Source organism: Corapipo altera, unplaced genomic scaffold, assembly GCF_003945725.1.
Source record: "Corapipo altera isolate COAL_440 unplaced genomic scaffold, ASM394572v1 0, whole genome shotgun sequence".
Taxonomy (NCBI): domain Eukaryota; kingdom Metazoa; phylum Chordata; class Aves; order Passeriformes; family Pipridae; genus Corapipo; species Corapipo altera.
Window position 1 is genome coordinate 23,252,040 of NW_020884872.1, and position 27,082 is coordinate 23,279,121.

Genomic DNA, 27,082 nt, shown 5'->3' on the forward strand with positions numbered 1-27,082 from the left:
TTTGCATGTTCTCATGCTGCTGCACTTGGTGTTTCCAATCAAGATCAAGTAGTGTTTCCTACTGTTTTGGGCTTGTATTAATTATTCTGCACATCTGTTTCTCCCAAACAGAGAACACAGATGTGAATGTTTGTGCAAAAGTGGGGTGGTCTATAAGCATTGCCTTGCTCTCGGTGGGTAGACTGCTTTAGACTTCTCCATAACTGTTACTAAGTTAAAGATAATAAGTATCAGGCCATAATGGATTTTTCTTCCACCCCCATGCAACTGTGATGACTGAACTTTGCATCTTTCTTAAAATGGCAACATTCTCAGGTGAGCGATAACACAGATTACTTTCACTGAACTGTTAAAAAACCACTTTCTATTCTCAGCCTTACAGTGAATTGTGCTGTAGATGATAAAACCTTCTCATAATATTACAATCAAATTGAGCTGACTGGTACGCAAAGGAAATGAACAGAGACATATGTCTTAAGTAATGGTTTCACATGTTATTAGTTTTCCATAAATTGTATTTCAACCACAATTTCATCATTTTCTCTATTTTTGTTGAATCCCTGTTGACATCTCAATAAGTTTCTTCCATCACAGACAGACACTTTTACTCTGGCTGGCTGGTATATAAGTATTAATAGTTTTCATGGGAGTTGCTGTATAGAAAAGTGTGTGTACTGTTGACCACAAAAGCAAATAAAAGGTAATTTTCTTCAAAAACAGAAATGTGTCAGAATCAATTTGTGCAACATTATATAAGCCAAATTCATCTGGAGTGGAATGACTGCTCAACAGCAGAGACAAGAAGATATATAGTTCCTGCCCCAGCGACCAGCCCACCTGTGATAGCACCCACCTGCAGTGGTGGCAGCTGAGATTCAGTTTCCCATTCTGCTTGGTCTATGTTATCAACTTTATTTTAACTGAGCTACAAGACACTGATTTTATGATGTTCCCTTTCCTCTCTTTTGCTCATAAAGTTTTACTCCATTTGAACATTTTATACTTTTCTGAAACTTGTTCCAATCTTTCTAATATGATTTAGGGTACATGCCCCCTGAATATAAACAAGAGAGGCATCTGAGGTTCTTCCCCAGTCACTGAGAATTGCTTTGAGTATCAAATGGAGAGCTTAAGATAATGAACATGTTTGAAAATTAAGGCTATAAGTATGTAGAATCATAGAGTCATAGAATCACAGAACAACAGAGTAGTTTGGGTTGGAAGACACTTTAAGGAAGATATTTAAATATCGTCTAGCTCAGCACCCCTGTCAAGGATAGGAACACCTTTCACTAGACTAGGTTTCTCAGGATCTCATCCAACCTGACCTTGAGCACTTCCAGGAATGGAGTATCCACAGTTTCTCTGGGCAATCTATTCCCATGCCTCTCCACACTCATTGTAAAAAATGTCTTCCTTACATCGAATTGAAATCTACTCTCTGTCAGTTTAAAAACATTTCCCCTTATCCTGTCACCACAGGCCTTGGTAAAAAGTCTCTCTCCAGCTTTCTTGCAGGCCCCTTTAAGTACTGGAAAGCTGCTGTAAGGTTTCCCTGGAGCCTTCTCTACTCCAGGCTGAATAACCCCAACATTCTCAGCTTATCTTCATAGAAAAGGTGCTCCACCCCTCTGATCATCTTTGTGGCCCTTCTGTGGACTTACTCCAACAGGTACACATATTTCCTGTGCTAAGGGCTCCAGAGCTGGATGCAGCATTGCAGATGGGGTCCCACGAGAGTGGAGTAGAGACCTTAACCTGCTGGCCATGCTGCTTTAGATGCAGGCCATGATAGTTGGATTTTTGCACTGCAAGTGCATATTTCTGATTCCTGTACAATTTTTTTTGTCCACCAGTACCCCAAGTCCTTCTTCACCAGGCTGCTCGTAATCCATTCAACCCCCAGTACTGATACTTGTGATTGCAGGACCTTACACCAGCCTTGTTGAACTTCATGTGGTTTGTGCAGGCTGACTCCTCAAGCTTGTCAGGCTCCCTCTGGATGACATCGTTTCCATCACTCCAACAAATAAGGTGCCCCACGCAGGTGTCATCTGCAAGTTTGCTGAGGGTGCACTTAGTCTCACTGTCTATGTCATTGATGAAGATGTTAAATAACATTGGTCCCAGTACAGACCCTTGAAGGACAGCACTTGTTACTGGTTTGCACTTGGACATTGAGCCACTTGCTATAACTCTTCGGATGTGGCATCCAGCCCAGTTCTTTATCCATGCCAAGGAGGGCCATAAAGATGGTGAGGGGGAAAGGGGAAAGCCATATCAAGAGCAGCTGAGGTCACTTGGTTTGTTCAGCCTAGAGAGGAGGAGATTGAGGGGAGACCTCATTACAGTCTACAACTTCCTCATGAGGGGAAGAGGAAAGGCAAACACAGATCTTTTCTGTCTGGTGACCAGTGACAGGACCCAAGGAAGTTGCACGAAGTTGTGTCAGGAGAGATTTAGATTGGATAGTAGGAAAACGTTCCTCATTGGGAAGGTGGCTGGACACTGGAAAAGGCTCCCCAGGGAAGTGGTCACAGTACTAAGCCTGGCAGAGTTCAAGAAGTGTTTGGATGATACTGTCAGGCACATGGTGTGACTCTTGGGGGATGGTCCTGTGCAGAGTTTGGAGTTAGACTTCAATGATACTTGTGCGTTCCTTCCAACTAAGGATATTCTATGATTCTGTGATCTAACAGTCAATCCCTCAGACCTAGATCTCTCCAACTTAGTAGACAGAAAGTTGTGGGGAACCATATAAAAGTTCTTACAGAAGTCTAGGTAGCTCTTCCCTTGCCCATTGATACAGTCGCTCCATTGTAGAAGGCTGCTGGAACAGTCAGGAATGATTTGCCCTTTGTGAAGCTATGTACTTCTAGTGGTTATTCACTGTACTAGTGAATAGTCTTACAAGAAGAGTGAAATAAAAAAACCTGATACAACTGTATACTAAGAATGACTGGAAGCAACCTCTCTTGTCATTTTTAATCTTGTATTTATTTGAAAACTCATGTAAATATTTTAACAATTTAGAAAATTAAATGCCATACAATTGTTATTTGTCAGATACAATCAGAGAACAAACTGTGTAGGGATGCTGCATGATTTTTTTTTAAATTACAGCTCCAAGACAGGGCACTTTAAATAAACAGATTGCTCCTTCATGATAAAATGTTACAGATAAATACTGTTCTAATATAATATATTTGTCTTCTTTATACTGCCTTTTTAAATAAATATCTACATTTGAAAATTACTTTTGTAGTTGAAACGTTGCAGACTTGGAAGGTGGTAAATCAGAAGCAGTAAAAGCTCTTTAAGTCTAGGGAAGAGGTCAGAAAATCAAAGGTGAAACTAGTGTCTTGTCAGGCTATCTTAGGCAATGCACATCCTGCAGTTATCATCCTGCAAATACTAAATATGTGAGTTGTCCTATTAAATGAAGTTGTGATTAATGCTATAAATAAATACTACAGGATCAAAATTTTTGTGTGTAAGACTCATCTTCTCTATTGTCAAATATATTCACTTTTGACCAAATCAGAATCCCTTCATAGATTTCAACTGTGTTTGCAGACTGAATTACTAGTTTCTTAAGAGGCCATATCTTCTCTCTTAAGTCTCTCTTATAAGAATAATTGCCCTGTCTACCTCTATAAATTCTCCTTGAAATACTGTAACTGGAAAATCTGAAAAGGTCACATAATATGTCTAAAATTCAATTTGAACTTTGGAGATCTTCCATGTCGTTTCACTTCTCTGTGGTACATGATTAATAATTATCTTCTGTTACAGACACATGCATGAACATGAACTTCCAGTAGCCTTTTAATGTCTGGTTTTGATAAAATGTTGGTTGCTCTTTTTGAATTAAAGTGACTGGAGGTTAATAGACTGGCTTTTTTTTATTATGAAAATACATCCTAAATTTTCCAAAATAGAAAAAGTACAAGCATTGTACTGAACAGTACAAATAAATGTTGCAGAATGTTTCTGACCTGTATGTATATCAAATGTAACTTCAGACTGAAAATTTAACTATATTTAATTTGCTTTAACCAAGTAGGATTTCAAGGGACTGCATTGAATGTATTTTCCTTACATGGAAAAAGTTTTTCAGGGAAATGCTTGGTTTCTCCTTTAGATTTCTTCTGTCTATCTAGACGTACACACACAATATGCAGTAAAACCAGCCATAGACTGGGAAGTACAAATAGTCCTTTCCATATAGGAAATTGCTAGAAACACATTTATTATGTTTCCAGCATGAGTCAGTCCTGGTAGGTGCTTAGGCCACTTACTCACAAAACAGATATACTGTAAACAGTTAAGTTTACACCTTTGGATTCTTCAGCTTTTATACAGAGTAGGTAAATATGATTGCTTCACTCCTAATAGTCTGTAGTCTCCAGGGTTTTTTAAAATAAATCACACACATTAGCTAAAGTAAAAAATAAAGTAATAAAAAGTTTCATGACTGATTAAATATGACCCACAGTAAAATATTTTTTCTTGTGTTCATCTGGAATACCACGTTTCTTGCTTCTTGTCCTGTCCCTTGCCTCTTGTCCAGTCACTAGGCACCACTGAGAAAAGCCTGGCTCCGACTACTCTACTTCTCCTACTAAAAACAAGTACTTCTGAAGCTGAAGATTTTTTTGCTTCATAATTAGTTTTTGAAAATCAGACTGCTTGGTACTGATCCAAAATATTTATTCTCACCTGACTCAGGACATCTGAGAGAGAACTCAGTCCTGCAAGCTTACCTTCTGCAGAAAATGGAGGAAGAGTGGGAACCTTTGGAAGATTTGTCACACCAGGGCATGGCAGGCAAGCCTGGACACACCCTGTTCTTTCCGCTGATTACACAGGAGCACCCATGTGGACCTGGCTGACATCTATCCTCTCGATGGATTGGTTTGCAGAAAATGGATTCAAAAATCAATGCATATTCCAAGCAAATTTTCAACTGTATTTGTCTTATAGGTAAGTAGAATCCAAAAAAATATTTTGAAATAGAATTTTCTGTAACTCCATTGATCACCAATGCTCTAAAAATTAAATGTTAAAATGAAGGGAAATTACAAGAGCTATTTCTATGAAGTTAAGTGATTTGCGCACCATATAATTCAATTGCATAATATGGTTTTAAGGCTTAAAAGAGACATATTAACATCAGAACTAAATAGAGATATCACAATGATTCAACTTGCAATAGGTTGGTTACACCTGTCACATTTAATTTTTCCACAAAAGCTAAACAGTAAACCTGAACTGGCCTGACAGTAACCCTCTAATCCACTTATTTTCTATAGATTAAAGTAATTTGAATAAATGGAATATTTATTCATTTATATTGCCACATTTTTGAAAGCTATATTGAGAAATTACTTTGTGAGAAAGAAAAACTTGCTTCATAGTTTCCCTTCTTTCAGGGTAGTTTCTATTCAATTAAACAGGCATAATAGGAGAAAGGAAATAAGGTAGAAATTAACAGGTTAATCTGCAGTTTCTGTCAGATGTAAAATGGTGTGGATTGCGTAGTAAGATTCAAAAATCTTTATGTTTTAAAAATCTGCAGTGGTAGATGTGGTTATGTTCTTTAATTTGTGTGCAGAACATATTGTCTCGGTGAGTAGGAGATTTCCTGTCCAGTTTATATATAAATAATCAAGGACAAAATACAGGAAAGAAGCATTGTTTTTCTTTCCTGTGAGTTTTCTAGCAGACCTTACAATTCATCAGAAGATGAGGAGAAGACAGTTAGGAGACAAGGAGAAAACTTGCAGGATGTAAAAAAATCCTAGGAGAGCCATAGTTCAAGTTGACTTTTCACTCAGTCTACCTAATTCATTTAAAAATGTAAGAAATGGGAGAACTAATGACCCAGGTCAGAGAAAAAATTTCTTTCCGAGGGGAAGGTTTTCAGATTGGTATACAACAATCCACACCGCAGCAGGCTGAAGAATTTGAGCGTACTTTCGTTTCTAACAGAGCATGGGCCCACAGTAATGTGAAATACATATATATGGACTTCTTGAAAAGCGCTGCATATTAGTGTGCTTTGTTCTTACAGCTGAGGAAAAAAAACCCCAAATATATATAGAAAATAGGAATAGAAGAAATTTGGTATCTAATTTACTCTATCATCTATAGATAATGTCATTCTCATCAGCATTTGTTTATGCATACTTTTACTTGGAATAAATTTGTACGCTTTCTGGATAAATTATTCCACACACCTTTGACTGTTAGCAACAGGAATATTTTTGCTCCTGTCTCAATCTCACTCTGCAATACAAACTTGTTATTTCTTACTGGTAGCACATAAAAAGGGTTTTTTATTCCTTTCTGTATTCGATTGATACATTGAAGACAGTTATCATGTTCCCCCTAGTTTTCTTGCTTTCTAGACTAAGCCACCCATGTTCAGTCACCCTCCTGAAGTCCTTTTTTATCCCCAGTCTTCTTATCCTCTGTGTTCTTTTCTGGTCTCTGTCCAGCTGGTTCACATCCTTTCTTAATTATGGTATCCACTTAGTGCTCCAGCTGAGCTTCAAGAAGACTTGAAGGAACACTTAATGTGTTCTGCAGACAATATGCCTCCTAAAGTGCCTTCTGCACAACACTATTGGTTCACATTCTGCTTGTCCTTCACAATAAGCTCAGTTCCTTTTTTGTTGTTAGAAAGCTTCTCCTTAGTCAGCTCTTCTCCACCTTGTGTTTGTGCAGATGGCAGTTCCTAAAGAATACCTTACCTGAAGAAAGCTACCACCGGCTCAGGAACCCAGGAACTGCTGTGCAGACCCAGAGAACCAAGACTGACTCAAATATTAAAGAGAATCAGGCTTTTCTACACTGGGAGAGGCAAAGGCTTGAGATCCAGTGTCTCAAAGGATACTATTCATGCAGACCAAAGAGGGCAACTAGTGCAGGCTCCTTGTAGCCACAGCAGGGGTGGAAGGAACACAACAACTGAATATATAATAGTGAACCGAAGCATGGAATTGATATCTATATTGGGAAACTTTCATATGACAAAGTAACATGTCAGGATAAAAAGGGGGAGAAGACTTTGGGAACAGAGAGATAACTCACCCTTCTCTGGAGCTGCCCTTTCACTGAAAGTTCATTTTCAATTCACTTAGTGGTGACAGATTTACTAGAAGAGGCTAGGGGAGCTGTATCTCTCCTTTTCAACCCCCTCTTACACACACACAGACACATGGAGCTTGTCATAGGACACGCTCCTCATCACAGAAGACAAACTCTCCCCCATTTGCAGTTGCTTCCTAATCATCATGTGGCCCTGTTATCAACCCTCTCCCTCCTGTAGGCGAAGTCATTGTTCATATGTAATTCTAACAACCTGTCTTTCTGAGGGGTAAAGCGCATAATTTAAGTAATAATCCTTGCTGCATCGTGTCAGATTTTGTAACAATGATCACGGCCAAAGGAATGTTCAAACAGATTCAATTCCAAGATTTTCATTTTCATTCCCTTTACCACATTTTTCCTCTCTTCATCTAGATGTAATAGCTCCATCCTGAGACTTCGCTTTCTGTGGAGCAATAGGGAGAGGTGAACTTACAAGCCACTGAAGAACAGATTCAATGTGTAATGTATGTGTAATGGTACTTTTAAAATATAAGTGAAAGTGAGGAGGAGGGACAGATTACTGCCAAATGGTGAAGGCTACCACTGGTAGTGGAAGAATTATTTTCATGCATTTAAGAGAAAGTGCTGAAGTGCTGAAGAGTTTTATAATCTGTTTTATAAAGTATTTGACAATATCCCTCTAGCATAAACCTGGCTGGAGTAATTACTAGATTCCTTGGCTGCTCTCAGCAAGTTAAAATAAAAGCTCCTCCTTTCCCTGTATGAAGGGTTGTGATTTCTGCCCTTTCAGAGGGAATGAACTTATTCTCCTGCTGCTCATTCCATCATACGGCCTCCTCCAAGCAGCTCAGGGCCAAATAAAATGCAAGAGTTTTCTACTTGTGGTTCTTTGTCCCAGTGCTTGAAAGGGCTGGTGGGCCCTTTCTCTGCTGCTTCAAATTTGTAATGAGCCTCTGCCAAAGCACAGGCCAGCAGTTTGCCCAAATTCTTTTCTTTGACTTAATCCTCCTGACAGGCACAAGTCCAGCACCTCCTGAAGATCCTCATTAAGTACGTCTGCCCTGTTTCAGTCAGGTGAACGCTGTATGTTGATGAAATAACCCAGAGGAACGGCTTGGGCACAACTCCTATTACTTACACTGAAATACTGCTCTACCAGTCTTGGCAGTCTTGGCAGTGAAGACTGTTGTTTCTCTGAAACTACCCCCTCACCAGGTGGACTGCTGCAGCTCCAGCAGCATTCCAGCCATCTTTTTTTGGAAAACAGGGCAGACAACTAAGTCCATAAACAGCTATGAGTCACTTGAGCATATACTCTACTTTTATTGCTCCATTAATGATGTATCAGTAAAAGATTCTTGGTTTTAATGAATAACCTGAAAGACATTGTAGAAAAATTTTGACTACCAAATATATGAACAAGCTCTTACATCAGATGTTTGGGACTGCTCTTTTAGAGAGGAGTCTTTGCCACTGCAAAGGTTTCAGAAGATCTGGGCAGCCAACATATAACGGGTGAAATGCTTGATGACTGCAGAAACAGGACATCAAAATTGTCCTCCCTTGGCAGAATGCTGTGTGGTGTGTTAGTACAACTTGCAGTGTAACAAGGGTTGGAGTGCTCATTTATCTTTTTTTCTTCAGCTAGTTGTTCATGTGACTGTGAAAGAGGAAAGTCCTGTAGTTTTATCTGTTGAATGTCTTTGGGGGGTCCAAGGTAATGGCCAAGTGCAAGTTTTTATTTTTCCAGAGCATGATTATAGGGAGAGCTGCAAAGCAAGGATCATGTTTCAAAGTCCCTCTTTTAAACACTGAGTTCAAAACTATAGAGGCATATAGCAGCTATAGAATCTCCATTTTAAATGTGGACATGGTAGAAATTAAATTTTCTGAATCTCCCAACATTTGCTAAGTTTAAGGTGAGTAGGCTACCACAGACCTAGCTGTAACTGAATTACAAAGCGCCAGTACCTGGGAATGGGGAAAAATATCAAATAGTCACAGACCCAAAAAGATATCATTGATGTCAAACTGGTTAAATACTTACAACTTAACTATTTTTCATGATAAAAGTTTTTTCCAAAATACTGAAGTGTATAATCCTAGAGGAATAAACTGGATTTGCCCAAAGCAGTCAGGCCCTTTGATCACCTCTCTTCAGCCCTCCTATTCCCCACCAACAGGATAACATTACTTGAATTTTGCCTTGATTTTCAAAACCCTATAATTGCACCCTGGTAAGTTATTTACTTAATACACCTTGATAAAGCTATACTTGATCAAGAGGAAGACTCTCCCAAGCATGCAAAAAGCAATTGCCTTTCAAATAGTAGTAGAAAAAAATCTCCTAGAAATAACTAAGGTCCAGGATGAAAATCCAGGCAAAAGAAGATCCTTCTTTCCCATGACTAGAGGTCCCTTCACCTCAACGGAATGCTGGAGGACATGGCTTATTTATTTTTCTAGATTTCCTGCCTATTAAGACTCCCTCATTAGTGAGAGGAACCTACTGAGCAATGAAACCACTCCAAAAAAGTTTTCCAGTGTTTACCAGAAAAACTGGCCAAGAAATCATGGGCAGGAACTGCAAGGTGGCCTTCTGCACTAGCTCTGCCCTTCCCAGCAGGGCAGCTGGGTAAGCTTTTTTTTTATTCTGCTAATGAAACCCAGGTCAACTGTATCTTTTTACAAGTCTGTCTGACACTGGACATCTAAGCAAAAAGGCCCAAGCACCCCAGCATTTTAAAATTCATTAAACAGAACGACAGCAGTGTGGTCAAAACTCGCACAAAGGTCCATCCTTTGATTCACAACTGGACACCATACAGAACTATTTCCAGCAAAATCATTAACAGTAGTTTTAAAAGGGAGTATCTGTGCCTCCTACTAAAACTGCTAACGGCCAACCCTAAAATGCCTTCCAAGAAAGAACTGTACTTTTATATTTTAAAAAGAAATGGGTCTGACTAACTATTCAGAAAACTGAAGATGGGTCATTTTGTTCAAGGAAAAGCTGAATGCTGAAAATCCCAGGGCCTACATTTCTGTTTCTGCTACAGGTTTCTGCTATAGGTTTCTTCACCAGCTATTATTATATTTACCCCAGTAAGACTCCCAGGTGAGAGTTAATTTAAAATTCCATCATTTCAGGTACAGCACATTTAACAAAAAGATGACTTATGCACTAAAAAGCCTAAGTTCATCCTGACAATGATGTTCTTGAGGATAATCATGACTATTTCATTTTATCTGCCATGAAAAACAGAGACATTAGAACTACCTCCTAGTATGATCTTTGAGGTTAGGAAACGCAGTTCATAAATATTTGGCAAGTGCTTGATCTTTAAGGTGCAGGAAACTAGAGAAACATAAAGTAATACGTAGACTTTCCCTCCAGAGCAAAATAAGTATTGCAAAGAAATTATGTAGCACATGTAGCCGTTGCAAAATAAGTGATTGAAATATTTTGGATTTTTTTCCACACAAATATTGAATAATGCTGTGACCCCAGGGTGTTTTAGTAACCGAGACCACATTGCTTCACAAGTCGTCAAGGCACATTTTTTTATTAATAATTATACTACAATGTTCATTAAGTTACAGTAATGCTGGAAATCTCTCTCTCTCGTACACCCTCACTGTTAGATCATCAGTTTGACAGTGAAATACCCCAGGTCCCAAACCAGCTCAGTGATATATGTGTTTCAGTAGACATTAAAATTAGTTGCTCCTTAACCAGGTCTCTCTGGCTTATCAACAGCCAAAATTTTACAGCAGATGCATCTGCTATTGAAGAGTTCTGTTTGCCAAAGTGTTCTTCTGGCTGGGATCAACCCCTTGAGAGCTGTGCTGGAAAACTTGCCAAAATTAAGGGGCTTGGGTTTTCATTTCTATCTTCATCTTCTCTCCTGAAAAAGGTCAAGGAAATTACAATGGAGTTGAAAAAGTCTAACACACAATATTCATGTGACACATTTACATAATAATCATATCTTCTCACAAGTTCAGTCTTTCCAACGTTCTAAACACAATTATGTAGGAGAATAAATTTGGTAGCAAATTTGTTCTCCTGCACATTAAGCTGTGTCCAGTTACTAAGTGTAACAGTATAGAAAGCAACTGCTATAATAGCCTGTACAGTATTGTATTTCTTTTTTTTATTTATTTTAATTGGGTACTAATGCAAGACCTTATATAATCTCTGTTATTTTTCCTTGCAAAATTTCAAAGTATTTCCATATTAATATCCTCCACATGGTAGCAAAGATATTGCAGGCCTGTGCAAAAGAAAAAGTGCGACTGATAGTATACTATATGGCTAATCCAAAGCTTACTGAGGTCAATGAAATTCTTTGCTTTGGCTTCTGTTGATTTTGGGATCAGAATCTACATCAGTGCTTGAGAAATCCTAAAAGTTTATTTTAAATAGGAAAGGATGAACTGCAAGCCAAACAATTTATTCATGAGAGAGAGACAGAGAGAGAGAGAGAGACAGAGAGGGAGAGAGAAGAGCAAGGCAGAGATTATTCTTCTTTTGATGCTGTGGACTGTGGAAAAAACAGTTCTATTCATAGTTTTGTTTAATAAATTACTGCATTGTCAATCTCAAAAAATTAATAATGATAATGATGATTATTATTATTGTTATTATTATTCATAAGAAACAATACTAAACACAAAGAAATCTCATACCTTTCAAAGCAATAAATGCTGTGAATTCTTAAACATATGATATTGTGGGTTTATAATTTAGGATTTGTGCCTTTTGGGTAATTCCCATGAAAATAGGAATTTTGGACACCCAAAAGCACTTTGGATCACACACGCATTTTGAGATCTGAATTCCCATTGTGTACTTAATTTATCCCAACATTCCTTATTGAAAGCAGCTAGATAACTGGATCCCGCTATCTGTTCAGCTCATCTCAGAGATTACGTTCTTCCTTTGCTTTATCTGGCTCCATTTTCCAAGACCTGTTTCACATTAAATGGAGAGCTCCTGCCTTCAGGACTGCTACTGGAGGACTTAAAAGTTTGTTCCAGCAAAGAGTGATTCAAAAGCAGATTCCTGTGTGTTAATGGACTCTTTCTTCCTCTTAAGAAAACAGTGGAGCATATATTTTCTCCTCCCACATCAGACCAGTGATACTGCATCTTGTGTCTAACAACAAGCAGCAATGTGGGTACATCTGACAAAAGCACAGTGGGCAATCGGAGACAAGTGAACCCACTGAGAACTTTCCCCAGGCTCCAGCCACCAAGGAGTTGATTTACATTTTAATGCTTGAAGGTTTTATGCTCTTAGCATTATGGCCTACAGTTCCATGGTTTGATTACATATTTTTAAATTATTTTTAATCCAGTTGTTCTCAGATTCACTAAAAGTACCTTATTGCTGTAATATAAGAGGGAATAAACATCTTAGTTACCTCTTCCAGAAGGTTAAGTGTGTTTTTCTTCAGTCTCACCTTATGTATCTATGTTAATAGAAAACAGGTCCAAACTATTTGATATTTCCTTTGTTTAAAAACATCTAAAGAAACCATTTTAGATTTTTACAGCAATGTCGTATGTCTTTGTATAATTCTATCTCTGTGTGTATTAACATAAAATTAATATTTCAGCTTATAGAAATATAGAGAAAACTCATTTATTCATCCAGTGGCACTGTAATCTCTTCCCTTTCACAAGCCTATTTGATTTCTTACAAGGTTTGTCTGTCATATGGCTAATGTTATTGTGAGTCAGTTCATTTCCCAGCCTGAACTTTCTCACTATTTTGAAAAAGTTTTCAGGCATCCCAAGTTTTGATTGCTTTTGAATGATGTGTGTCACCACTTCATTATTCCTCAAGCTTTGCCAGCTCTGAAAAGCAAACAAACAAAATGCAAAATCAGTTGTATGTTTCTTAAGGTACTCTGTTGTTAATTATCACGTAGCACTTTTCTCCTCAGGAAAACAATGTTTAAACAATATCACATTTCTTCAAATTTAATGTTTTTTCCAAGAACGTACTCTTTGGCAAAATGAAGACTATAGCTCCTGCATGTGATTTAAAGGATAAACAAAAAGGAGGGGGAAATCTGCTAGTTCAATAAAATAATTCTGCCAGAGGAAAACCATAGCTAATGTCAGATTAGCGTAAAAGCCTACTTGTGCTACTTGTGCCTTGCCTTTCCTTGAGGCTACCTTTCACAGCAGGATGGTGAGCTCTCACCAGAAGCCTACCTCCCACTTTAACTCCTCATTTTTGAACAATGTTTCCTCTCCCTGCCTGTAGTAACTTAGTCACAATCACAGCAATGCATAAAGCATGTGGAGTATAAATCTTCTTTTTAATGGGTAATTACACTGAGAAGCTGAAGTGCAATTTCAGTGCAGGACATCTCTCATGGCAGCCCCTCCATGGAGTAGTTCCCCTCCATGAAGCGTGGAAACTGCCCAGGTATCTCCATTGCCAAAGAAAATGACTGCCTTTTTTTTCCAACATTAATATTAATCAGTTTTACACTCTCTATTGTGTATCCTAATAAATGCGACAATGTCATTGCTGTCAATAAATCCATGCAGAAATCATTTACCTAGAAGTATTTATACATCAAAAGTTGTTGCTGAAAGTTCAGCTGTTTAGAGTTACCAAGCCGAAAGAAGAACTAACATTAAGGACAGAGGATGTAACAATATCAACCATGGTTATTGACTAATACCCCTATAAAACAAACTGTAACCTGTTCTAATCCTAGCCCAGACTTGGAAAAAAACTCCAGTCTCTCAAACGGACAATTGACACTATGACATTTAACAACTATGAAGTTAGATATTTAATAGATACAAAAGCTCCTAGCTACCCATTAGGAATGTATTTCTAATAATAAAGTAAAATTGTATATTTTATTTTACTTATTACTCTTGAGCATATGTTTTTAAGCATATGTATGTATGTGTCCAGAAAAGATAACAGACCTTACTTCAATCCAGAGTTTAAGGTAGAATTCCTTGGGATATTACAGCCATCATTATTGAGTGTTAGTACTTGAAACATGGAAAACAGTATTCAACAACTATTAAAACTACATCTGATATTCAGTAGTGGATTCAGAGACCTAATCTTCACTCACATTCAGAGGAAAATTGGCCTTGTTTTCTTATAGGCTTTTATTTTAGAATAATATTTATTTAAAAACTAGATGGAAAAACAATGTTTTGGTAAGCTGTAAATGGTAAATATATTTTAATTTGTTGAAATTAAATTTTATTATGAAATCATAAAAAACCAGTTATTTTTATAGACATATTTCTTATTTTGTTGTGAAATATGAACTGATTTCATTTTCCACACTTGAACTCTGACCATGACCACATTGGAGACTGCAGTCAAAATGCACATAAACCTAAATCTTAAACAAGCATTCAGTTATGCACTGGAACTTGATTTCACCACAAATTGCACTGTTTTCTGACAAAGACTGCCAGAGCAAAATTAAAATAACAGAAATTGGGATTATTTTAGCAGTACTGCCTTTACAATCAAAATTTTTACAGTCTCAATAGTAGAGATTAACACAGTGTAAACTCATATGCTTGACTTTATAGTAGAAGGGTCATATCTTGGATCATAATCTTTCTCTGGATGAAAATCCTGTCTCTCAGAAACCAAATATGTAATAACCGTAACTTCATATCTGACTTTCCTGACCTTGACCTGGTTCTCATCATCCCAGAGTTGATATAATGTCTGGTTTTTATTTTCTAAGAAACATCTAAGTGTTTCAAATTTTGTGGTTCTTCTAAGCAAAAGTGAAATGAAAGGAGTTACACTTTATTTCAAAAGTTCTCATGCTGAGCTTTAGTAAGGAATACAGTGAAATTGTTGTCCAAATTTTCTAAACAAGGTTAGTTAGCTGTGTGAAAAGAAAAGCGTATCTCAAAACTTCACCGTAGGTTTCATGAAGAGTTCACAGGTAATGCCATAAAGTCCTTTTTTAATGGCTTACATATTCTGTTATGCAGCAGATTGGATTATAGCAAAGATTTTGTCCAGCTCTCATATTCACTGTTATTTTTGTCTTCCAAAACTGAATTCCACAGCTGTCAAGAAAATACTGTGCATTCAGCAAAGTCTGACTTTGAGAAGTAATGGATCCAGTGAAATACGAAATCTAGGGCCACACAGCACCACACGGTGCTGGTTATGCATTTTAGCAGAGCTGAACTGTCATTCCAAGTCACGTCTATCAAAATTCATTGCATTGGGAGCATGTCTGGATAAAAACGTTTTTTGGAGTTAGAGACCATCAAGTTCCGTGCAATTATTGGGAGACTCACCCAGTTGCCTCTCACCCCAAATCCTCACCCCCTTGCCTGCATCTCCCTGTCTGTGTGCCAAAAATCGCTGCAGCCACAGCCACAGCAGCCCACATGTTCAAGGGCTGTGTCCCTGTGCATTTGCCACAAGCCCCAGAGTACTAATCTCATGAGTTAGCATTTAAGTGTCTTAATGTGTCCACGCTTTTCCAGTGTACGTGTAAAACTGAATATCTTCAGCAGTTAAACAAAATATCTTCAGCAGTTAAACAATAATGTCTGCAGAAGCACGTTGCATTTCTAATGTGTGCTGCTACTTTCAGCAACAGAGGATTATATGCTATTCTGTTTAATAGTAAACATTTATACTTGTTAAAGGCAATGGAATTCTGCTGTGTTTGTAACTAATTTTTTGGCTGGCTCTCTGCAATCTAAAAGGTGGCAAAAAATCATAGCATGCCAGTGGTACTGTAACAATTTCCTCTACAGTAATGGGCTTCTGCGTGACATCCTGATGTGGAAGCAATGACATTTTGCAACCAAAACATTATTCAAAAAGTAAAAACTGCTGTGCAGATCTAACTTAGAAGTAAGGAAATTTGCTGTTTTCCTACCTTTGTTCCTAATATTATGAAATGTTATTTGAAAAAATAACATAAATGGCAAGAGAGAAACAATGTGCAAGTTTCTGTAAAATACTTTGACATTAACATGACATCAACACCTGAAATGTCAAGGACCACAGCTGAAAATGCAAATCCTATCTAATGCAAATGTAGGTCCAATTAAACATCTTTATATTTAAATATATCCAGAGTGATATTTAAATAATGCAGACACTTATTCAGTCCTCTCCTGACATGTTTTTATTTTTCTTTCTACTTCTTTGATTTAAGTAATATAGAATAATAGATGAAAATTTGTTCTACTTTTACAGAGAAATTACCTTGTTCAGAAAGTCATGACTATGGAGATGGAAAAGTAACAGACATACAACAAGCCAAAAGAAGTAATTGAAATTCATTGGAGGAAAATGAAGGCAGGAAATACCTCTATAAATTTAATGCTCATCAAATAATGTAAAGAAACAAGAGGAGGTAGAAAGGTTGAACAGCCATAATACAAAAAAAAAAAGCAATTTTGAGGGCTAGAGAAGATGAAGTACAGAAGTCAACAACACAAAAGCAACCCATGTGCAAAGAGTACAGTGAAATCTGTAGACTAAATGAACACATCTACTTGTACAATATATTCCTCATTTTAATAAATCAGTGGAAAAATGAGCTACTGCAATAATCAGTAATAAGGAATATGTAAAACTGCAAATGTAAAAATTTATGGAAGAAAGTATTCAGTGTAGATGTTACTGTCCTGTTAAGCTAAGTATTAAATAAATAAATATCCATGAGTAGCATGCATTTATAAATATCTGAAGATAAATCATACAGGTGCAATGGTACACAGAGGAAAATTTCCACAAGTTCTAAGAACAAGGTAGTTCTGGGAACACAAAAAGGCATGATCCTGAATAATTCTCCAAAGTTAAAGCAAAATGAAAAATTAAAAAAAAGAAACAAACCACAAACAAAACAAAACCCACAAATTAAAAAAAAAAAAAAAAAACAAAAACAAAACAAAAAAACCCCCAAACCAAACCAAACCAATTAAAAAAACCCAAACAAATAAACAACAACAACAAAACCAATCAAAAATATCAAAAAAATGAGAAAAATTAGGTTGAGGTATGTCCGACCTAGATTAGCAACTGACTGTGATTTTTTAGAAGTATAATCTTGTGTAGGGGGTGTGTCACAATCTTGGGCCTATGTGCCTGAATCTATATAAAGTCAGAATCCAATATTTTTTTTTTCTTTCACTAGATCAAGCTGTTTCACTCAATTCTCGACAGCTGCCAGATATCTTTGTATATGATGCATTTTGCCTTGGGGGTTTGTTTTGCTTTGCTTTGTTTTACAGATTTGTAGGTGTTTATAATTATTTCCTTCTATGACTCAAGTCTGATGCACAGATACACCAGAAATGAGTGAACCCAAAAAAGTAGGACATTTTAGTGAATCGCATAAATCAAATACTTTGCATATTAGGAACTTGGAGCTCCTTTTATAACACAAGCTGTTGCACCTCCTGTTTGTACGTTCTTATTTCTAAATGGGTCAACAGCATGCATAACACACTATAGAGTCTGAGAGCTTTTCAGTATGAGGCATTCAGAGACTCTGAGCCTCAGCTGGCTCAGTGAAGGATCCAGGCTGTGAAATCCACTGGAAAGTGCCCAAAGGAAGCATATGCTCTTTGACCTATCTCAAAGGGACAGGGAATATCAGGAACATCTCTGCATCATACAGTGGGTATCTCAGGGGCTACTTGACGGGGATGAGATATGAGCAGGAATAGGGAAGACCCTCCAGTGCCTTACTTGAGTCCCAGCTCCCTTGCAGAAGTAGTTTCACCTATCAGGCCCTGGGAGCCATAGTTGAGGTGTTGTACAAAGAATTCCCATCTCTTCCCTTTTGGATGGTCTCTAGTGACTTCATCTAACTGGATGCTTTATAGCGACTTTCTTAAGAACTTGTTGGGGAAAGAAGTCAAGTTAGATTTAGAATTGTTAAACAAACTGGTAAATGGACTGTGCTAACAGCTCTCCTGAGTACTCTGGCCATAGCCTGCACCCTGCACCTCCTAGGAAATAAGTGAGACACTTAGAATCATAGAATCATGGAATCATTAAGGTTGGAAAAGATTATTCTAAGATCACTGAGTCCAACCCTTAACTTAGCACTGCCAAGTCCACCGCTAAGCCAAGTTCCTAAGTGCCATATCTCATGTCTTTTAAATACCTCCAGGGATGGTGACTCAACCGTTTCCTTGGACAGCCTGTTCCAACGCTTGACAACCCTTTCCATGAAGAAATCTTTCCTATTATCCAATCTAAACCTCTTATGGTGCAACTTAAGACCATTTTCTCTCAACCTGTTTCTTGTTGCTTGGGAGAAGAGACCAACCCTCATCTCACTACAACCTCCTTTCAGTGAGTTTTTATAGAACCATAAGGTTCCTCCAAGCCTCCTTTTCTCCAAGCTAAACCACCCCAGCTCCTTCGATCTCATAAGACTTGTGCTCCAGAGTCTTCACCAGCTTTGTTACCCTTCTCTGGACAGTTGCAGCACCTCATTGTCCTTCATGCAGTGAGAGATCCAAAACTGAACACAAGACTCAAGGTGCAGCCTCACCAGTTGCCAAGTACAGGGAGACAATCACTGCCCTGGTCCTGCTGGCCACACTATTTCTGACACAAGCTATGATGCCATTGGCCTTCTGGGCCATCTGGACACATGCTGGCTCATGTCCAGCTGGCTGTTGACTTCACTCCCAGGTCCACTGATTCCCTCAGATCCAGATCATCAATGAAAACAGAACTGGCCACAATACTGATACGTGGGGGACACCACTTGTGACTGAACACCAGCAGGATGTAACTCCATTCACCAACACTCTCTGGACCTGACCATCCAGAGAGTTTTTACACAACCAACAGTGCACCCATCCAAGCCATGAGCAGCCTCTATCTCCAGGAGAATGCTGTGGGAAACAGGCTGTTTATTTGCTACATGTCTGGAGAAGAAGATCCAGTCACTTTTTGGACATGTTTGCTGAACATATGCAGTTAAATTGTACTGGGCCACAGTTCTGACAAAACTAGTCTATGCACATTGAACTACAAGTGTGCAGTCAATTCAGAAGGTTTGGACAGGACAAGAATTGCAGGAAATTTATAGATCACCTGCAAGGTGTGGAGCAGCATATCTAAAGTGTCCTGATCTTGCTTGCTCCACATACATTGTTAATAAACAGGTGTTCTGGGGGCCAAGGCTGACTACCACCCTGGTTGAGTAATGGGGCATCCTTTGCCAAAAATCTGTGCTCACAGCCAGACCAGTGTAGACTTCGAGTAAAATGGAGAAGATATTCTTAGAAAAATTAGGTGCTCCATTTGGTTTGCTAAATTCTACAGGGGTGGTAAATGATTAACCCTCTGCGCAGATTTTCTTTGTCTCCTCATCTTGACATGTTCGTATTGATACCAGTGCATACATGGCCAACAACACTCTTTGTGTTACCCCGTACTTCTGTCCTTCCAACCTATTACCCAGAGTAAATGATTTGCAGAGTCTTAATGTGCTTTGTACATCTGCTCTTTACAGAGCTCAGATTGCAGGCAGAGACAGTGCTGCAGAAGAATGTAGGCTTAGCTGCAACCAAACACATAGGACTGTTTAAGCAGAGCCCTGAAAAGACACTAACTGCTGACTGAAATAGGAGCAGTGGTTGTAAGGAAAGGATTACAACTGGTATGTGTATGTGTGAAGAATTTAGTGGTGAGCAACATCAAAACAGATTTGTAATCCATAAGAGAGGGGGGTTTCTGAACTTTTCACATGTCAGAAAAGAGGAAGGTCCGGAATTGGGAAAATAAGTCTAGTGACAGCAAAGAAAACGACAAGTCAAAGGAGAGTTTTTATAATTAAAGAGCTGCAGACATTGGAACTGAAGTGTTTGACATGGGAAATGGTAGGTATTGGAGTATAAAATGTCTGAATTCTAGATTGGAAAGACATATTGGGATGGAACAGGAGAGAGTCACAGTGGAGTTTGGTAGGAACAGAGTCAAAGGTGAACGAGATCATAAAAAAGTGAAATTCATTTTCTCTCCTCGATGAAGTTTGCTGGTTTTTATTGAAAAAATTAAATGCTTTGAAAATCAAGAGGTTTTCTACTTTTAGACCGAGAACTAAAAAAAAAACAGAACATCTTTCTTTGGCAGTGTTGTATCTGTGCCTCAGCTACTTCATTATCTTCTGTGCTCCAGCTTGACTGTATCATCCCATGATGCACAACAGTGGTTCATAAATAGGATCACAAATATATTAAGCTTGAAATGAGAGGTAGAGTGGAGTTCTTGAGTAACTTCCCATTTGGGGAACTGAAGGCAAGCACTCTCATGAGTCTTAAGACGTTTTTCTTTGTGAACACCAGGTTACAGTATTTTCATCTGAATGGACTCCATGAGTGTTTTCCCAGATTCAGTGAATACTTTCAGTCTCAGATACTAATGACCTATGAGGGCACCATACATCAAGCTGAAATGCTATCAGGCCCACAGAAGGACTAAAGCTCATGAGAAGCTACAAATACATATCAGCTGCCAGGATGGGTTATATCTAAACAGAATAAAAATTTCATCTTTAAAAACATTTTGGGTCTTGCACTTTTGTAGGAAATTAATGAGATTTTTCAAGAAAAAAGTGATATTTCTACATGTCTTTATGTTGCCTTCTGAATCAGAAGACAAACAAAAAGGAAGGAATCCTCCTACCTCACTCATCTAGTTCTCATTTATGAATGAGAGGTATTTTTCATTTCAGGAAAAGGAAGTGAGGATGAGAATGTTACCCTAAACACAGCAGATGTCAGATAAATATAAACATTATTCTGGAATTTGCCAACAGCGACATGCTTCACCACTTGACTGATTGATGCCACTCCTCTGTAGGTGAGCTTTGTAAAGACTCCTTTATGGCTCCCAGTTATGATTTTGTGTCGACATCACTGAAACAAATCAAATTCCAGCTAGCATAAAATCTAAATCGACAATATCTTAGACAGAAATATGCCACTGAAGCAGCTTGTTTAAGTTTTTTAAGTTTAGCTTCAGCTAAATCACCACAATGTGCCCTTGCAAGACAAGCAGTCTACCTCACAAGGTACAGTGAGGTGCAGAATCACATCTACTCAAGAAATTAAGGAATTTTCCCTGGAAAAGGCAACCTTTTTGAACAAGTGGCACTGGTTCAACACAATATCCTCAAGAATGGTGTAATATAGTCTCAAAATTTACAACAGCAATACACTGTTAGTGACAATTTAAGTATTTAAGGATTAGTGTTAGAAACACAGGTGATTTTCTTAGCTCTTACTTGTAACAAACAAAGAGATTAAAGTTAGATTTTTCCAGCTCCCTTAATCTGAGAGTATTTATCTACAAATGTTCAACACCTGCAAAAATACATTAATGGTAGTGATAGGTTCAAATTTTGAGTGTGGCCTTGGCTAATAGGACTGTCTATATAGAGACCTTTTGCACAGAAGAAAGGTTATCACAGAATCATAGAATCATAGAATGACAAGATCGTTTGGGTTGGAAGGTGTGATGGGTCTGGCTGAGCCAGAATTTATTTCCCCATCATAGCCCTCACAGTGCTGTGCTCTGCATTGGTAGCTAGAGGAGTGTTGATAACACACCCATGTTTTGGTTACTGCTGAGCACAGCACTGTAACATTCCTTCTTCAATTGAGGGTGAGATCCTGTGAGGGGACACAAGTAGACCAGCTGACCCACACTGACCAAGGGGATATTCCATACCATATGACGTCAACCCAGATATAAGAACTGAGGCAAAGAGCAGGACCAGAGGCACTCATTGTCTCTGATGGCTGCCTGCTGACAAGGGTTACCCGTGCTGGAGCCCTGCTCCTCAGAGAAGTGGCCGACCACCACTGTTTATGGGAAGTAGAGATTTACTGCTGGTTTCTGCTTTGTGCACACAAACGCTGCTTTTGCTTTCTTTTTGCATAAATATAAACTACCTTATTGCAACCCACGATTTGTGTTGTTTTCTTTTCCCACCTTACTCTCTCCTCTGTCCGACTGGGAATTGGGAGGGATAGAGCAGCTGGGTGGGCACCTGGCATCCAGCCAAGGTGAACCCACCACAGAAGGGACCTTGAAGATCATCTAATTCCAACACCTTTCACTAGACCATGTTGCTAAATGCCCCGTTCAACCTGCCTTAAACACTCCCAGGGATGGGACACCACAACTTCTTTGGGCAACCTCTTCCAGTGTCTCACCACCCTCTCTCAGTAAAGAATTTCTACCTAATTTCTAATCTATATGAACCCTCTTTCAGTTCTCTAGAAATACCTTAGATCTGATTCTGGAAAAGATGAGCACATTTCAGTTGCTAGACTACAGTCGGGCCAAAAGAACTATCACAAGCCTTAAATATCTCTATTTCTTCTAAGTAACTTTTTTCCGGCATGTATCCAAAAGATTTTTTTAAACACCTGTGTCTTAGCATATAAAAGTACAGCATACAGTTAAGTCATGTTGCTCCATTTTCCAATTCACTTACCATGTGATAAATCATGCCAAACAGAGATCCAAAAGTTTTTATTATTTCAAAATTCCCATTAAAGGAAATAGGAAAATATTAGTCCTACAGGTAAGGAGGAGCTTCAGAGTGAATTGTTAATGATCGTGGCTAGATACTGGCATTCTCTTGTGTTAGCACAGACAAATAAATGAGCATAAAAAATAAAAAAATTAAGTGAAACAGACTTTTCCAATATATGTCTCCTTTTGCTGTTCAGTTCTTTCACATTCATATTAGCTTATCCTTTCAAAACTATTCCTAGCCACTGCATAGGTATTTTTTACTCCATATAAAATTAATTCGTTCTGAGTGGCATTTCAACAGCCCTTGAGCAGATGTTTTCACTTTTAAATGGACCCTGCAGACTCAAAACTAATTTGCTGAATTTTTTCACCATAGAAAGGAAGTTAATGAGTGTCTACTACAGCATTCCTTTCACCTTCAGTCAATTTACTGTTTTACAGTGTTTGCAGTGCCCATGTAACAGGAGTCTCGTATTTTGAAAACCTCAGAATCTAGTAACAATCCACTTTGATGTATTGTATGAAAATTATTGCTGGTATCTTTTTTCTTAGGACATGATAAACCTTTTATGATATCATTTTATCTGAATGAATGAACAAAAAATTTGGCATAAAATTTCTTCAAACTTTTTTTGCTTTAAAATAACTGAAAATTGTGCTGTGATAAGCCACTGGAAGTCATATCATTTTCTGCATCAGTAGTGAGACCAAATAATAGAATAATTGTGTCTACAAATGACCTTTTAAAATATTCCTGAAAAAGATGTTAGTTCTTCTAATACACTTACACCAGTAATTAGTTCTTTATTTAATACTTTTCTTTTGATTGAAGGGAAGAATTGCAAAACTGCGTGGAATTAACAATAATAATTAGTGGGTCTTATTTTAAGATTTTGCTAGTCCTTTATCTATCACACAACTTCCAAACAATGCTCTTCAGTAATAAAATAACATGCAGAGTCCACACATCTGCTGATTTATAGGCATACATTTGATTTTTTGTATAATTGTAGCATCACCGGATTTCCTATCACTGAACAGGAATACTTATTTCCAAATTTGAGGGGCTCAATTCTGGACCAGAATGAGAATCTTTCCTGCTTTCAGAGTCTTCACTGAAGGGAAAAAAACAAACAAACAAATAAACAAGCAAACAAACCCCAACAACTAATTTTCACCTGACTTTTAGCTACAGATATGATGATTTAGTTTGGCTCTTCTCTGGCCAAAGGGTGGAGACTGCTACCCTCTTATGCCTCAGTGGTATATGATAGAGATAATCAATCCCATTTCTTGTGAATAAACAACAGATTGTTCATTGCTCTGTACCTTATAGATTTACCTACAGTAGATAATAAAATTCAGATGTGTTTGAAAAGCTTTAACCTGATTGGGAAAAAACGGTCTGCTGGGAATGACCACCCACAGTATGAGGCAATGGAGACAGGCTTCGGTCAAGATTAGCACAACATATTGGAGGGAGTATGAGGGAATGAGAGGAAGGTCTAAGGAAGTGAGCAATACTTTCCCCAGTACAGGTCATTATTGAAGAACAGAAAAGCAGTGACTTATATTCTAGTTAATACTAATGCTACATATATGCCCTAGATAACACAAATTCTGCTACTTGCTTAGCAGTGTGTGGCACTTCCTCTCTTCTCCCCCTTATGGGAAAAAACTAATTGAAAGTATCAGCATTAAAGAATTTGGTCTGTATATGCTCAATCTGTAGCAAATAATGCTGTAAATATGATATTCAAAAACAAACAAACAAACCCAAAACAAACAAATCCCCAACCAACCAACCAAATAAGAAAAAACACACAAAAAACCCCCAAACCCAAAACTACGACAAACAAACAAAACCACAAAAAAAACACTAGGAGCATGGAAGAAATGCTTTTAAAAATACATGCTACAAATAAAAACCATAAAAAAGTGTTTTCAGAGAACTATAATACTTGAAAAATGTTTGAGCAAATGTATTTGGACGTGCATGTTACCTAGGGAACTACCCTCCACCTATGTACTTCTTCACTCTCAGAGATTTTTAAAAGGATATTTGTCCAGTTTCCATAAGTAAAATACAGATTATGACTCCACATTTAAAGCTTCAGTCTGTATTCTGATACATTTACTCAAGTTAGATCCTGTCTTATTCTTCGGTTAACTTTCAGTAATTTCAATGAGACTGCTCATAAGGTAAAGGTGACTGGATCTGCACCTCTGAAAGCAAAGACATACCTTCCACATGGGTAGGCAGGTCTTGTTCTGTGACAACATTAGTGTCTTTTAAGGCAGTATCTAGTACAATTTGCAGTTCTTCGTCAGGTTGCACAGGTTTCCAGGCAAGGCTATCTCGAAAATGTTTATATATTATGTTTATATGTTATGTTTATATATATTAAAAATGTTTATATATTATTAAGGAAAAATCTGCTCTTTTTTATTTTTTTTGCTCAGCAGCGCTTCTGCAAGCTCCAGATGCTGTTATGCCCAAATTTCCAGTGCACTGGATTCCCGTAACTAGAATCAGCTCAGACATGAGTAACACACTCCCCAACAGCTTTCTAGTCCATAAGTTTAAAGAAACAACTGCCTCACCTAGCAGCGCTGCATACTTTGGTCCAAATGTTACTTTTTAAAAAAATATACAAAGGGGTGTGGTAATTTTGGGAAGCTTTTTGAGACTTACTGCTCCTGTCAGTTGCAGACTGTGGGAGTTTTTAAAGCAAAAATCAGGCAGCTCAAGGGATGCATGGCAAAACTCATAATGATGACATGCAGGCTTATACCATTTTAAGAAAGGAATCTTTTCTCTGTCTCTTAAAGTTGGAATGAAAAATTATTTAATTAATTTATACACTGGGAAATATATTTGTACTTCAGTACATTTAATTTCAGAAGAAAGGACTAAAATAGCAAAAAATATGATTGCTTAATAACAGAAATGAGTGGGCCAGATCCTTTATTCTGATAAGTTTAATTGTATACCTCTAAGGCATCTGTGTTAAGCCAGTCCAGCTTTGTTTCTTTGTCTACAGTGAGACCTGGAGTAACACAGAGCACTTCACAGGGAAACCTTACAGGAATGAAGGGAATCATACCTGTGCTTAAGTTTCAGCAGCATTATTGCTGTATAAAGATGAGCTTTAAGCCGTCTGAGCATGTAAATTAAGACATGAGCATGTGGCCTAACTGCACTGCAAGACCTTGCCAAAAACCCATAGGCTTGAAGGCTGCACAGTCTACCTGGGTCCATAAATACAATTGTAGCAGCCACGTCAATACCACCATCCACAGGACCAAAACCTGTTGCTGCTTTGCAGTTTTATTCAGGCATAGATGTTCAGGTGAGTTCACGTAGGTTCATGGTTGTTCATGTGCTGATCTTTGCTATTTTGTTATAAACTTTGTTTAACTTTGTAAAAGTTTATTGCTGGAATATTGCTGGGACCTGAGTTTTCTTTGTCTCGCAACTCACATTATAAATATACCCTAAAAGGGTACCATTGGCAACATGCCTGATTGGAAAGACCATGAACTTACTGATGTTGTAGCCTTCATCCTCTCATTCTCTGCTTGAAAAGTAATTTTGTCTTGTAGTTACTGCCATATCAAAACAATGCAGTGGGTTTTCCCATTTGATTTTTATTGGAGAGTTGTGATTACAGACAAAAGGTAAGTGCTTTAAAATGTTTGCTACAAAATACATGGGGTTTATTTCTTTGTTTTAAAAAGAAGAGGTAGGCAAAGACTTTTACAGACCAGATGTTGACTAAGTATTTGCATTAGTCACCAGGTGATCTTCTTAAATACAGATGAATCCCCAAAACTCTAAAGTTTTGGGGGAAAAACTTTATGTAGAGGAGGGAAAAATTTCCATTCACTGCTGTTTTACTGCGAAGGGTGGGATCGAAAGTCTGTAGTTAATAAATGTAAATTTCAGTGGTTCTTTGACTTGCAAGTCATAATCCAAACAAACTTTTGTAATGATTTACAACAGAAACCCTCAGTAGAAATGCATGGAATTCCTGGCTTCTACATCTGAGAGTTGAGAGGTGTTCTGTAGTAAGGCGTTCTGTTATAGACTACTTTTACCTCCAAATTAATACACAAAATAGAAAAAATGGAAAAAATGTATGTTGAAAGAAATAAGATCATTGAATCATTTGTTAAACAACAGGGAAAAAAGAAGGAAAAACAATAAAGAAGAAACACAGTAAGATTTGTTAGTGGAGCCCAATTTTATCCCTGTTTTAGGTACTCATACTGCACGCTCTTGGATGAACCATGTAACTTGTTCAGCTGCCACGGGCCTTACTGACCCATGACTTAACTTACACAGCTGTATGCTCAGATCCTGCTGATAGGCCTCATATGTTGCAGTCTGCATATGTC